We start from the raw sequence: 13933 nt of genomic DNA, 5'->3' as shown, positions 1-13933 counted from the left end.
CAACACAGCAAAAAGCAGGATATAAACCAAGACAACACAACAGAAAGCAGCATATAAACCAAGACAACGCAACAGAAAGCAAAATACAAACCAAGACAACACAACAGAAGGCGGCATACGAACCATGACAACACATCAGAAAGCAGGATACAAACCTTGACAACACACCAGAAAGCAGGATACAAACCATAACAACACCAGAAAGCAGGATACAAACCAAAACAACACAACAGAAACCAGGATACAAACCAAGACAACACACCAGAAAGCAGGATACAAACCAAGACAACACACCAGAAAGCGGCATACAAACCATGACATTACATCCGAAAGCAGGATACAAACCATGACAGCACAACAGAAAGAAGGATACAAACCAAGACAACACACCAGAAAGCAGGATACAAACCAAGACAACACACCAGAAAGCGGCATACAAACCAAGACAACACAACAGAAAGCAGGATACAAACCAAGACAACACATCAGAAAGCAGGATACAAACCATGACAACACAACAGGAAGCAGCATACTGACCAAGACAACACAGCTGGAAGCAGAATATAAACCAAGACAACACAATTGATACCAAGACAACACAACACAAAGTGAGGTACAAACCAGGACAACACACCAGAAAGCAGGTTACAAACCAAGACAGTACAACAGAAAGTGAGGTACAAACCATGACAATAGACTGGAAAGTGGTCTACAAACAAAGACAACATGACAGAATATGGGATACAAACCAAGACAACAAAACAGAAAGAGGGATACAAACTGAGACAACACACCATAAAGCAGGATACAAACCAAGACAACACGCCAGAAAGCAAAATACAAACCAAGAAAACACAACAGAAGGCGGCATACAAACCATGACAACACACCAGAAAGCAGGATACAAACCATAACAGCACACCAGAAAGCAGGATACAAACCAAGACAACACAACAGAAACCAGGATACTAACCAAGACAAAACACCAGAAAGCAGCATACAAAACATGACAACACAACAGAAAGCAGCATACTAACCAAGACAGCACAGCAGAAAGCAGGATACAAACCAAGACAATACACCAGAAAGCAGGATACAAACCAAAACTCTACACCAGAAAGCAGCATACAAAACATGACAACACAACAGAAAGAAGGATATAAACCAAGACAATACACCAGAAAGCAGGATACAAACCAAGACACTACACCAAAAAGCGGCATACAAACCATGACAACACACCAGAAAGCAGGATATAAACCAAGACAACACACCAGAAAGCAGGATACATACCAAGACAATACACCAGAAAGAGGCATACAAACCATGACAACACACCAGAAAGCAGGATATAAACCAAAACAACACATCAGAAAGCAGCATACAAACCATGACAACACAAGAAAAAGCCTCACAGAACATGACAGAAAGCAGGATACAAACCAAGACAACACAAGAGAAAGTGGGATACAAACCGAGACAACACAACAAAAAGCAGCATACTGACCAAGACAACACAGCAAAAAGCAGGATATAAACCAAGACAACACACAGAAAGCAGCATACTGACCAAGACAACACAACAGAAAGCAGCTTACTGACCATAACAACATAACAGAAGGCGGTATACAAACCAAGGCAACACACCAGAAAGCAGGATATAAACCAAGACAACACACCAGAAAGCAGGATATAAACCAAGACAACATACCAGAAAGCAGCATACAAAACATGACAACACAGAAAAAGCCTCACAGAACATGACAGAAAGCAGGATACAAACCAAGACAACACAAGAGAAAGTGGGATACAAACCGAGACAACACAACAAAAGGCAGCATACTGACCAAGACAACACAGCAAAAAGCAGGATATAAACCAAGACAACACCACCAGAAAGCAGCATACTGACCAAGGACAACACAACAGAAAGCAGCTTACTGACCATAACAACATAACACAAGGCGGCATACAAACCATGACAGCACACCAGAAAGCAGGATACAAACCAAGACAACACAACAGAAAGCAGGATACAAACCAAGACAACGCAACAGAAAGCAAAATACAAACAAGACAACACAACAGAAGGCGGCATACAAACCATGACAACACAATAGAAAGCAGGATACAAGCCATGACAACACACCAGAAAGCAGGATACAAACCAAGACAACACACCGGAAAGCAGGATGCAAACCATGACAACACACCAGAAAGCGGCATACAAACCAAGACAACACATCAGAAAGCAGCATACTGACCAAGACAGCACAGCAAAAAGCAGGATGTAAACCAAGACAACACACCAGAAAGCAGGTTACAAACCAAGACAATAATACAGAAAGTGGGGTACAAACCAAGACAACAGACCAGATAGTGGGGTACAAACCAAGACAACACAACAGAAGGTGGCATGCAAAACATGACAACACACCAGAAAGCAGGATACAAACCATGACAACACACCAGAAAACTGCATACTTACCAAGACAACACAGCAGGAAGCAGGATATAAACCAAGACAGCACAATAGAAACCAGGATACAAACCAAAACAACACAACACAAAATGAGGTACAAACCAAGACAATACAACAGAAAGCAGTTTACAAATCCAGACAGCACAACAGAAAGTAGGGTACAAATCATGACAACAGACCAGAAAGAGGGGTATAAACCGAGATAACACACCAGGAACCAGGATACAAAGACAACATAACAGAAACCAGGATACAAACCAAGAAAACACAAGAGACAGTGGGATACAAACGCAGACAACACAACAGAAAGCGGATAAAAACCAAGACAACACACCAGGAAGCAGGATAAAAACCAAGACAACACAACACAAAAAGAGGTACAAACTGAGGCAACACAACAGAAATCAGGTTACAAACCCAGACAGCACAACAGAAGGTGAGATACAAATCATGACAACAGACCAGAAAGGGGGGTACAAACCGAGATAACACACCAGAAACCAGGATACAAACAAAGACAACATAACAGAAAGCAGGATACAAACCAATACAACACAAGTGAAAGTGGGATACAAACTGAGACAACACAACAGAAAGGAGGATAAAAACCAAGGCAACACAACAGAAAGCAGGATAAAAACCAAGGCAACACACCAGAAAGTAGGTTACAAACCATGACAACACAACACAAAGCAGCATACTGACCAAGACAACACAGCAGGAAGCAAGATACAAACCAAGACAACACACCAGAAAGCGGCATAGAAAACATGATAACACACCATAAAGCAGGATACAAACCAAGACAACACACCAGAAAGCAGGATACAAACCATGACAACACAACAGAAAGCAGCATACTAACCAAGACAAGACAGCAGGAAGCAAGATACAAACCAAGACAACACACCAGAAAGCGGCATAGAAAACATGACAGCACACCAGAAAGCAGGATAAAAACTGAGACAATATAGCAGAAAGCAGGATACAATCCAAGACAACACAACAGAAAGTGGGATACAAACCAAGACAACACACAAGAAAGCAGGATACAAACCATCACAACACAACAGAAAGCAGCATACTAACCAAGACAACACAGCAGAAAGCATGATATAAACCAAGACAAAACACCAGAAAACAGGTTACAAACCAAGACAGTGCAACAGAAAGTAGGGTACAAACCAAGACAACAGACCGTAAAGTGGGGTACAAACCGAGACAACACACCAGAAAGCAGGATACAAACCGAGACAACGTAACAGAAAGCAGCATACAAAAAAAGACAACACACCAGAAAACAGGACACAAACCATGATAACACACCAGAAAGCAGCATATAAACGAAGACAACACAACAGAAAGCAGGACACAAACCAAGACAACACAACGGAAACCAGGATGCAAACCCAGACAACACAACAGAGAGTGGGATACAAACCAAGACAACACAACAGAAAGTGAGGTACAAACCAAGACAACACAACAGAAACCAGGATACAAACCAAAACAACACAACAGAAAGTGGGATACAAACAAAGACAGCATAACAGAAAGTGGGGTACAAACCAAAACAATACAACAGAAACCAGGATACAAACCAAGACAACACACCAGAAAGCAGGATACAAACCGAGACAACATAACAAAAAGCTGCATACAAAAAAAGACAACATTCCAGAAGCAGGATACAAACCATGACAACACACCAGAAACCAGGATACAAACCAAGACAACACACCAGAAAGCAGGATACAAACCAAGACATTACACAAGAAAGCAGGATACAATCCAAGACAACACAACAGAAAGCGGCATACAAACCATGACAACACAGCAGAAAGCAGGATAGAAACCATGACAACACACCAGAAAGCAGGATACAAACCATGATAACACACCAGAAAGGAGCATATAAATGAAGACTACACAACAGATAGCAGGACACAAACCAAGACAACACAACGGAAACCAGGATGCAAACCCAGACAACACAACAGAGAGTGGGATACAAACCAAGACAACACAACAGAAAGTGGGGTACAAACCAAGACAACACAACAGAAACCAGGATACAAACCAAATCAACACAACAGAAAGTGGGATACAAACAAAGACAACATAACAGAAAGTGGGGTACAAACCAAAACAACACAACAGAAACCAGGATACAAACCAAGACAACACAACACAAAGTGAGGTACAAACCAGGACAACACACCAGAAAGCAGTATACAAACCGAGACAACTTAACAGAAAGCTGCATACAAAAAAGACAACATTCCAGAAGCAGGATACAAACCATGACAACACACCAGAAAGCCAGATACAAACCAAGACAACACACCAGAAAGCAGGATACAAACCAAGACATTACACAAGAATGCAGGATACAAACCAAGACAATACAACTGAAAGTGGCATACAAAACAATACAAAACACCAGAAAGCAGGATACAAACCCAGACAGTACACCAGAAAACAGGATAAAAAACCATGACAACACAACAGAAAGCAGGATATAAAGCAAGACAACACATCAGAAAGCAGGATACAAACCAAGACAACATACCAGAAAGCAGGATACAAACCAAGACAACACACCAGAAAGCAGGATACAAACCAAGACAACACACCAGAAAGCGGCGTACAAACCAAGACAAAACACCAGAAAGCAGGATACAAACCAAGACAACACAACAGAAAGTAGGATACAAACCGAGACAACACGACAGAAACCAGGATACTTACCAAGACAACACAGTAGAAAGCAGGATACCAACCATGACAACACAACAGAAAGCAGCACACTGACCAAAACAACACACCAGAAAGCAGGATACAAACCAAGACAACACAACAGAAAGCTGGATACAAACCATGACAACACAACAGAAAGGACCATACAAACCAAGACAATACACCAGAAAGCATTATACAAACCATGACAACACAACAGAAAGCAGCATACTAACCAAGACAGTACAGCAGAAAGCAGGATATAAACCTATACAACACACTGGAAAGCAGGTTACAAACCTAGACAATACAACAGAAAGTGGGGTACCAACCAAGACAATACACCAGAAAGCAGCACACAAACCAAGACAATACACCAGAAAGCGGCATACAAACCAGGACAACACACCAGAAAGCAGGATACAAACCATGACAATACACCAGAAAGCGGCATACAAACACACCAAAAAGCAGGATACAAACCAAGATAACACACAAGAAAGCAGGATACAAACCAAGACAAAACACCAGAAAGCAGGATACGAACCAAGACAACACAACAGAAAGCGGCCTACAAACCAAGACAACAAAAAACAGCCACAAACCAAGACAAGAGAAGACAGCCACAAACGAAGACAACAGAATGCAGCCTACAAACCAAGACAACAGAAAGCAGCTTACAAACCAACAATAAGCAACAAACTACTGAACTGAAAGGCATATAATCTGCATATAATCCCCAGGGGTGCATTATACAAAACATGAGCAAATTTAACACATACTGGAGCAATACTTTTCCATAAAATTTGCACCTGTCGCAAAGCTTCAAACATTCTGTATAAACATTTTGTATGTTATAAATGCGAGAAAGGATACCATTTAGCTGTCTTCATCACTTGATTTGGAAGCTTTTCTCCATAACCCAAGGCTTCACAAGAAATATACATCTATAGACGTTTTCACACAGTTTGCAGCCTCTGAGTCGATTTGATAAGGCTGTTTCAGCACATTGCAATGTTTGTAACAGCTGATCTTAATCAGCACAGTAACTAGTCTTACACTGTAGTGTGGGTGAAACATAGATGTACCAGAGTTTGGATATTTTGTGGTACAGTACCAGTGTAATGTATAGGTGAATGTTTGTGTGGATGTTTTGTGGTATTGGAATAGTGTAAAACATAGATACACCTGTTTATTAATATTTTCATTCTGACAGTACTAGTGTAATTGGACATAGTTGTTCCTGTGTGGATGTTTTGTGGTACTGAACTGGTGTATGACTTGGTTATACAATCCACGCATGTGAATCTCATATCATGACCCTTACATGATCTGTATTCTAATACCAGACATGATTACACCGTCCACTGAAGTACATGTTCTTACTGTGCTGCGTGTGTATCTCACATGGTGGCCCTTACATGGTCTGTATTCTAATACCAGACATGATTACACAGTCCACTGAAGTACATGTTCTAACTGTGCTGCGTGTGTATCTCACATGGTGGCCCTTACATGGTCTGTATTCTAATACCAGACATGATTACACAGTCCACTGAAGTACATGTTCTAACTGTGCTGCTTGTGTATCTCACATGGTGGCACTTACATGGTCTGTATTCTTATACCAGGCATGATTACACAATCCACTGAAGTACATGTTCTAACTGTGCTGCATGTGTATCTCACATGGTGGCACTTACATGGTCTGTATTCTAATACCAGACATGATTACACAGTCCACTGAAGTACATGTTCTAACTGTGCTGCTTGTGTATCTCACATGGTGGCACTTACATGGTCTGTATTCTAATACCAGACATGATTACACAATCCACTGAAGTACATGTTCTTACTGTGCTGCATGTGTATCTCACATGGTAACCCTTACATGGTCTGTATTCTAATACCAGACATGATTACACCATCTACTGAAGTACATATTCTAACTGTGCTGCTTGTGTATCTCACATGGTGGCCCTTACATGGTCTGTATTCTAATACCAGACATGATTACACCATCTACTGAAGTACATATTCTAACTGTGCTGCATGTGTATCTCACATGGTGACCCTTACATGGTCTGTATTCTAATACCAGACATGATTACACAATCCACTGAAGTACATGTTCTAACTGTGCTGCTTGTGTATCTCACATGGTGACCCTTACATGGTCTGTATTCTATTACCAGATGTGAATATGCATGAGATGGGTTTTGGCCCTTGTCTGCTTTGGTTACAGCTGTGTTATTTACTTCCCCCATGTACCCAGTGGTCCTGAGCATGATGCGTCAGGCAGACATGTACATAATGCAGGGGCTGCCTCAGAGCGTGAGAATTCACCCCTGAGCGTACATATAGCAGTTCAGTCAGGTCGGCCTTTGTTCAGTTCCTTCATACCTGAAATACAATCTGTGTCAGCCCACTAGCTCCCTGTTAATCGCAATTTCTACGGTCATCCCAATAGTCTCTCTTGTCATCCCTAACGATCAAGTTTGTATCATGTATCAAACACATGGAGTTGGTATCACACACATTGAGTTTTATTTCACACACATTGAGTTTTATTTCACACACATTGAGTTGACACCACACACATTGAGTTTGTATCGCACACATTGGGCTTGTATCTCACACATTGGGCTGGTATCACACACATTGAGTTTTATATCACACACATAGAGTTTTATTTCACACACATTGAGTTGGCACCACACACATTGAGTTTGTATCGCACATGTTTATATCTTTCACCTCATATACTTGTCACATACATCTACAGGAAGCCAGCCCTCGGTCTAAGCCCTTTGCCTTGGTAGCATGTTCAAACATCAGATAAACTGAGCTGCATGTAGTTACTGTTTAAGTGGTATGTAATCCAGGGTAATGAATGTCTATGGTGTACACATGGATTATGGACTGGATAGGCATGGGAAAGCTGAAGAGCACAGGCTGGCCTGTACTGTGGTTGTCAGCTGTGATTTTGTCAGCTGTAAATCAAATAAATAAGTTTTCAGCTTTTGTGAAGCAGCTGTGTAAGTCGCTCTGTCTGGTTGGTCTTTCAGACTTGTGATATTCTATATTTTAATGTGGGTTATTCACTTGAGTGGTCTTAGCATAAGGTCACACTCAGTCAACATTAAATTTACAAAACATTGCAGTTATTGCAAATTTTTGAATGTTTTTTTTTTTTGTATGGGAGAATGTGATGAGTATCAGTTATTGAATATTTCTCAATTCATTTTTGATAACTTAAAGTCTGACCTGTATTTTTAAGAAACAGAGCGATAGCTTCTCACACATAAATTGCCAACCGGGTATTCCTAGCTAAACAACATTACCTGTGCAACAAAACAGGATGTGATTTAACGTGGTCAAGTGTTAATAAATGTTTTATGACACAATAAATGCAAATGTGTAATGACACTGTATAAACATTTATCAGTAGTTTATGATACTGATGTTAAGTTTATTTGTTTAGCAGCTAAGACATGCCGGCTTTGGAACTGTTTTTATGAGAGGGTAAATATACGTTAAGTGAGAAGAAGAATCCAGTCATGTGCCACTGTTAGATAATCAGCCAAGCTTTCTGGCCAGGTAATCACCGTATTTACTGTGGTGTTCAGGTGTGTTGGCTCTATACAGGCTGTGGGGTAAGCCCTTCAGACAGTATCACCACCAGACAACAGCCCCACTGAACAATAGGCTCTATACAGGCTGTGGGGTAAGCCCTTCAGACAGTATCACCACCAGACAACAGCCCTTCAGACAGTATCACCACCAGACAACAGCCCCGCTGAACAATAGGCTCTGTACAGCTTGTGGGGTAAAGCCCTTCAGACAGTATCCCCACCAGACAACAGCCCCACTGAACAATAGGCTCTATACAGGCTGTGGGGTAAGCCCTTCAGACAGTATCCCCACCAGACAACAGCCCTGCTGAACAATGGGCTCTATACAGGTTGTGGGGTAAGCCCTTCAGACAGTATCCCCACCAGACAACAGCCCCGCTGAACAATAGGCTCTATACAGGTTGTTGTGTAAGCCCTTCAGACAGTATCCCCACCAGACAACAGCCCTTCAGACAGTATCACCACCAGACAACAGCCCCGCTGAACAATATCCCGGCTGAACAATATCCCCACCAGACAACATCCCCGCTGAACAATAGGCTCTATACAGGCTGAGGGGTAAACCCTTCAGACAGTATCACCACCACACAACAGCCCCACCACACAACATCCCCGCTGAACAATGTCCCCACCAGACAACATCCCCGCTGAACAATATCCCCACCAGACAACATCCCGCTGAACAATATCCCCACTGGACAACATCCCCACTGGACAACATCCCTGCTGAACAATATCCCCACTGGACGATATCCCTGGCAGACAGTATCCTCGCCAGACAACATCCCTGGCAGACAGTATCCCCACTGGACAACATTCCTGGCAGACAATATGCCCACCAGATGAAAACCAGTATTCTAATTTTGTGATGAATGTAATGATAGCATACTTGTTTGAAAACACTTCCCTATGAAGTGACTTTAAAACTTCCTGTAGCAGAAATGTATATTGTGATCTGTACATGGAAAGATTTGATCACCATACTGTCAACAAAGGTCTCGCTTCTAATGTTGAAAGTATGATGTACATGTAAGTGTCATGGCTTGGTGGTGATACCTGGCCAGCACAGAATGCTGTGTATTTGTCAGCCAGATGTGCATGTAGGTGTCATGGTTTGGTGGTGATACCCAGGCAGGACAGAATGCTGTGTATTTGTCAGCCAGATGTATGTGTAGGTGTCATGGTTTGGTGGTGATACCCAGGCAGCACAGAATGCTGTGTGTTTGTCAGCCAGATGCACATGTAGGTGTCATGGTTTGGTGGTGATACCCAGCCAGCACAGAATGCTGTGTATTTGTCAGCCAGATGTACATGTAGGTGTCATGGTTTGGTGGTGATACCCAGGCAGGACAGAATGCTGTGTATTTGTCAGCCAGATGTACCTGTAGTTGTAATGGCTTGGTGGTGATACCCATCCAGCACAGAGTGCTGTGTATTTGTCAGCCAGATGCACATGTAGGTGTCATGGCTTGGTGGTGATACCCAGCCAGCACAGAATGCTGTGTATTTGTCAGCCAGATGCACATGTAGGTGTCATGGCTTGGTGGTGATACCCAGGCAGCACAGCATGCTGTATATTTGTCAGCCAGATGCACATGTAGGTGTCATGGTTTGGTGGTGATACCCAGCCAGCACAGATTGCTGTGTATTTGTCAACCAGATGTACATGTAGGTGTCATGGATTGGTGGTGATACCCAGCCAGCACAGAATGCTGTGTATTTGTCAGCCAGATGCACATGTAGGTGTCATGGCTTGGTGGTGATACCCAGGCAGCACAGAATGCTGTGTATTTGTCAGCCAGATGTATGTGTAGGTGTCATGGCTTGGTGATGATACACGGCCAGCACAGAATGCTGTGTGTGTCAGCCAGATGTATGTGTAGGTGTCATGGCTTGGTGGTGATACCCAGCCAGCACAGAATGCTGTGTATTTGTCAGCCAGATGTACATGTAGGTGTCATGGCTTGGTGGTGATACCCAGGCAGCACAGCATGCTATGTATTTGTCAGCCAGATGTATGTGTAGGTGTCATGGCTTGGTGGTGATACCCATCCAGCACAGATTGCTGTGTATTTGTCAGTCAGATGTACATGTAGGTGTCATGGCTTGGTGTTGATACCCAGGCAGCACAGAATGCTGTGTATTTGTCAGCCAGATGAACATGTAGGTGTCATGGTTTGGTGGTGATTTATTTATTTATTTATTTGATTGGTGTTTTACGCCGTACTCAAGAATATTTCACTTATACGACGGCGGTCAGCATTATGGTGGGTGTTGGTGGTGATACCCAGCCAGCACAGAATGCTGTGTGTTTGTCAGCCAGATGTACGTGTAGGTGTCATGGCTTGGTGGTGATACCCAGCCAGCACAGAATGCTGTGTATTTGTCAGCCAGATGTACGTGTAGGTGTCATGGCTTGGTGGTGATACCCAGCCAGCACAGAATGCTATATGCCCTGGACATAAATGGTGTGATCAGAATAGAGGAATGGTTAAGTGAGTGTTTTATGGACTCTTTAGTGAATTGGAGGTGCAGGGTTGCATGGTTAGAAATTGTCTATAATTAACCTATTATGTTGAATGAGATGTAAATGGTGTGGCAAGTTAAGGGGTCACCTTGATGCAATGGGCAAAGGGAGATAAACATGGCCTGACACAGGGCAAAGGGAGATATGTATGGCCTGACACAGGGCAAAGGGAGATATGTATGGCCTGACACAGCAGATATTAAAACTTCCGGGACATTTAGTGTGTCAGGTTTCTAGAACATGAGTGGTGTAAATGAGTCATAGCCTGACAGAGCCATTTACTGAAGGATTCAAAGGGTTAGTGATCTCCTGCAGCAATCAGCCCCTCACATTTGACAGCTCCGTCTATAATTTCACTTTCTGAATGGGTATAGAATTAAGTTCTGAGTGTACACAATGACACCAGCAGTCCCTGGCCATGTAGGATTATATATGTATGATGTATGTACGTATGCAGTGTGCTGATAACAGCACCAGCTACAGGTATACACCACAGAAATCTGCCCAAGGTCAAGTCATAATGAATGTACCAAGTATAGTGAGATCAAAGTTATATTAAACTTGGAAATCCACAACCAACATCTTATCTTCCATGCAGTGACATTATGAATGAAAAAATGAGTAAGGTTGTTTAACAGCAGGCAAATAATAAATAATAAAACAATAAATAAATCATCATGTTTTAATAGAACAGATTACTATGTATAATATCCTCTGTTACCATATATACAATAATTTATCACCACAGACAGATGTTTAAGATAATGGATCGAACCTGGCATTGTTCTCTTGTCTTGTCTGACAGTGTTCATTTACTCACCTTTGTGTTTCTGTCCCATGTTTACCTGGCATTGTTCTCTTGTCTTGTCTGACAGTGTTCATTTACTCACCTTTGTGTTTCTGTTTCATGTTTTACCTGGCTTGGTTCTCTTGTCTTGTCTGACAGTGTTCATGTACTCACCTTTGTGTTTCTGTTTCATGTTTTACCTGGCATTGTTCTCTTGTCTTGGCTAACAGTATTCATTTACTCACCTTGGTGTTTCTGTTTCATGTTTTACCTGGCATTGTTCTCTTGTCTTGTCTGACAGTGTTCATTTAATCACCGTTGTGTTTCTGTTTCATGTTTTACCTGGCATTGTTCTCTTGTCTTGGCTAACAGTATTCATTTACTCACCTTTGTGTTTCTGTTTCATGTTTTACCTGGCATTGTTCTCTTGTCTTGGCTAACAGTATTCATTTACTCACCTTTGTGTTTCTGTTCCATGTTTTACCTGGCTTGGTTCTCTTGTCTTGTCTGACAGTGTTCATTTACTCACCTTTGTGTTTCTGTTCCATGTTTCACCTGGCATGGTTCTCTTGTCTTGTCTGACAGTGTTCATTTATTCACCTTTGTGTTTCTGTTTCATGTTTTACCTGGCATTGTTCTCTTGTCTTGGCTAACAGTATTCAATTACTCACCTTTGTGTTTCTGTTTCATGTTTTACCTGGCTTGGTTCTCTTGTCTTGTCTAACAGTGTTCATTTTCTCACCTTTGTGTTTCTGTTTCATGTTTTACCTGGCTTGGTTCTCTTGTCTTGTCTAACAGTGTTCATGTACTCACCTTTGTGTTTCTGTTTCATGTTTTACCTGGCATTGTTCTCTTGTCTTGGCTAACAGTATTCATTTACTCACCTTTGTGTTTCTGTTTCTGTTTCATGTTTTACCTGGCATGGTTCTCTTGTCTTGTCTGACAATGTTCATTTACTCACCTTTGTGTTTCTGTTCCATGTTTTACCTGGCTTGTTTCTCTTGTCTTGGCTAACAGTGTTCATTTACTCACCTTTGTGTTTCTGTTCCATGTTTCACCTGGCATGGTTCTCTTGTCTTGTCTGACAGTGTTCATTTATTCACTTTTGTGTTTGTGTTTCATGCTTTACCTGGCATGGTTCTCTTGTCTTGTCTGACAGTGTTCATTTACTCACCTTTGTGTTTTTATCCCATGTTTACCTGGCATGGTTCTCTTGTCTTGTCTGACTGTTCATTTAATCACCTTTGTGTTTTTGTCCCATGTTTACCTGGCATTGTTCTCTTGTCTTGTCTGACAGTGTTCATTTAATCACCGTTGTGTTTCTGTTCCATGTTTTACCTGGCATGGTTCTTTTGTCTTGTCTGACAGTGTTCATTTACTCACTTTTGTGTTTCTGTCCCATGTTTACCTGGCATTGTTCTCTTGTCTTGTCTGACAGTATTCAATTACTCACCTTTGTGTTTCTGTTTCATGTTTTACCTGGCTTGGTTCTCTTGTCTTGTCTAACAGTGTTCATTTTCTCACCTTTGTGTTTCTGTTTCATGTTTTACCTGGCTTGGTTCTCTTGTCTTGTCTAACAGTGTTCATGTACTCACCTTTGTGTTTCTGTTTCATGTTTTACCTGGCATTGTTCTCTTGTCTTGGCTAACAGTATTCATTTACTCACCTTTGTGTTTCTGTTTCTGTTTCATGTTTTACCTGGCATGGTTCTCTTGTCTTGTCTGACAATGTTCATTTACTCACCTTTGTGTTTCTGTTCCATG

The 13933-nt window shown here is 41.8% G+C and overlaps 1 protein-coding gene across 2 annotated transcripts in view; it reads left to right on the top strand.

The window, feature by feature from the left end:
- The window catches only part of LOC135481897 (uncharacterized), a 49113-nt gene that overhangs the window by 18462 nt on the left and 16718 nt on the right, over positions 1 to 13933 (top strand). The window lies entirely within an intron of this gene.

The sequence above is a fragment of the Liolophura sinensis genome, chromosome 1 (genome assembly GCF_032854445.1).
Source record: "Liolophura sinensis isolate JHLJ2023 chromosome 1, CUHK_Ljap_v2, whole genome shotgun sequence".
NCBI lineage: Eukaryota > Metazoa > Mollusca > Polyplacophora > Chitonida > Chitonidae > Liolophura > Liolophura sinensis.
This window is presented reverse-complemented; position numbering and strand designations above follow the sequence as displayed.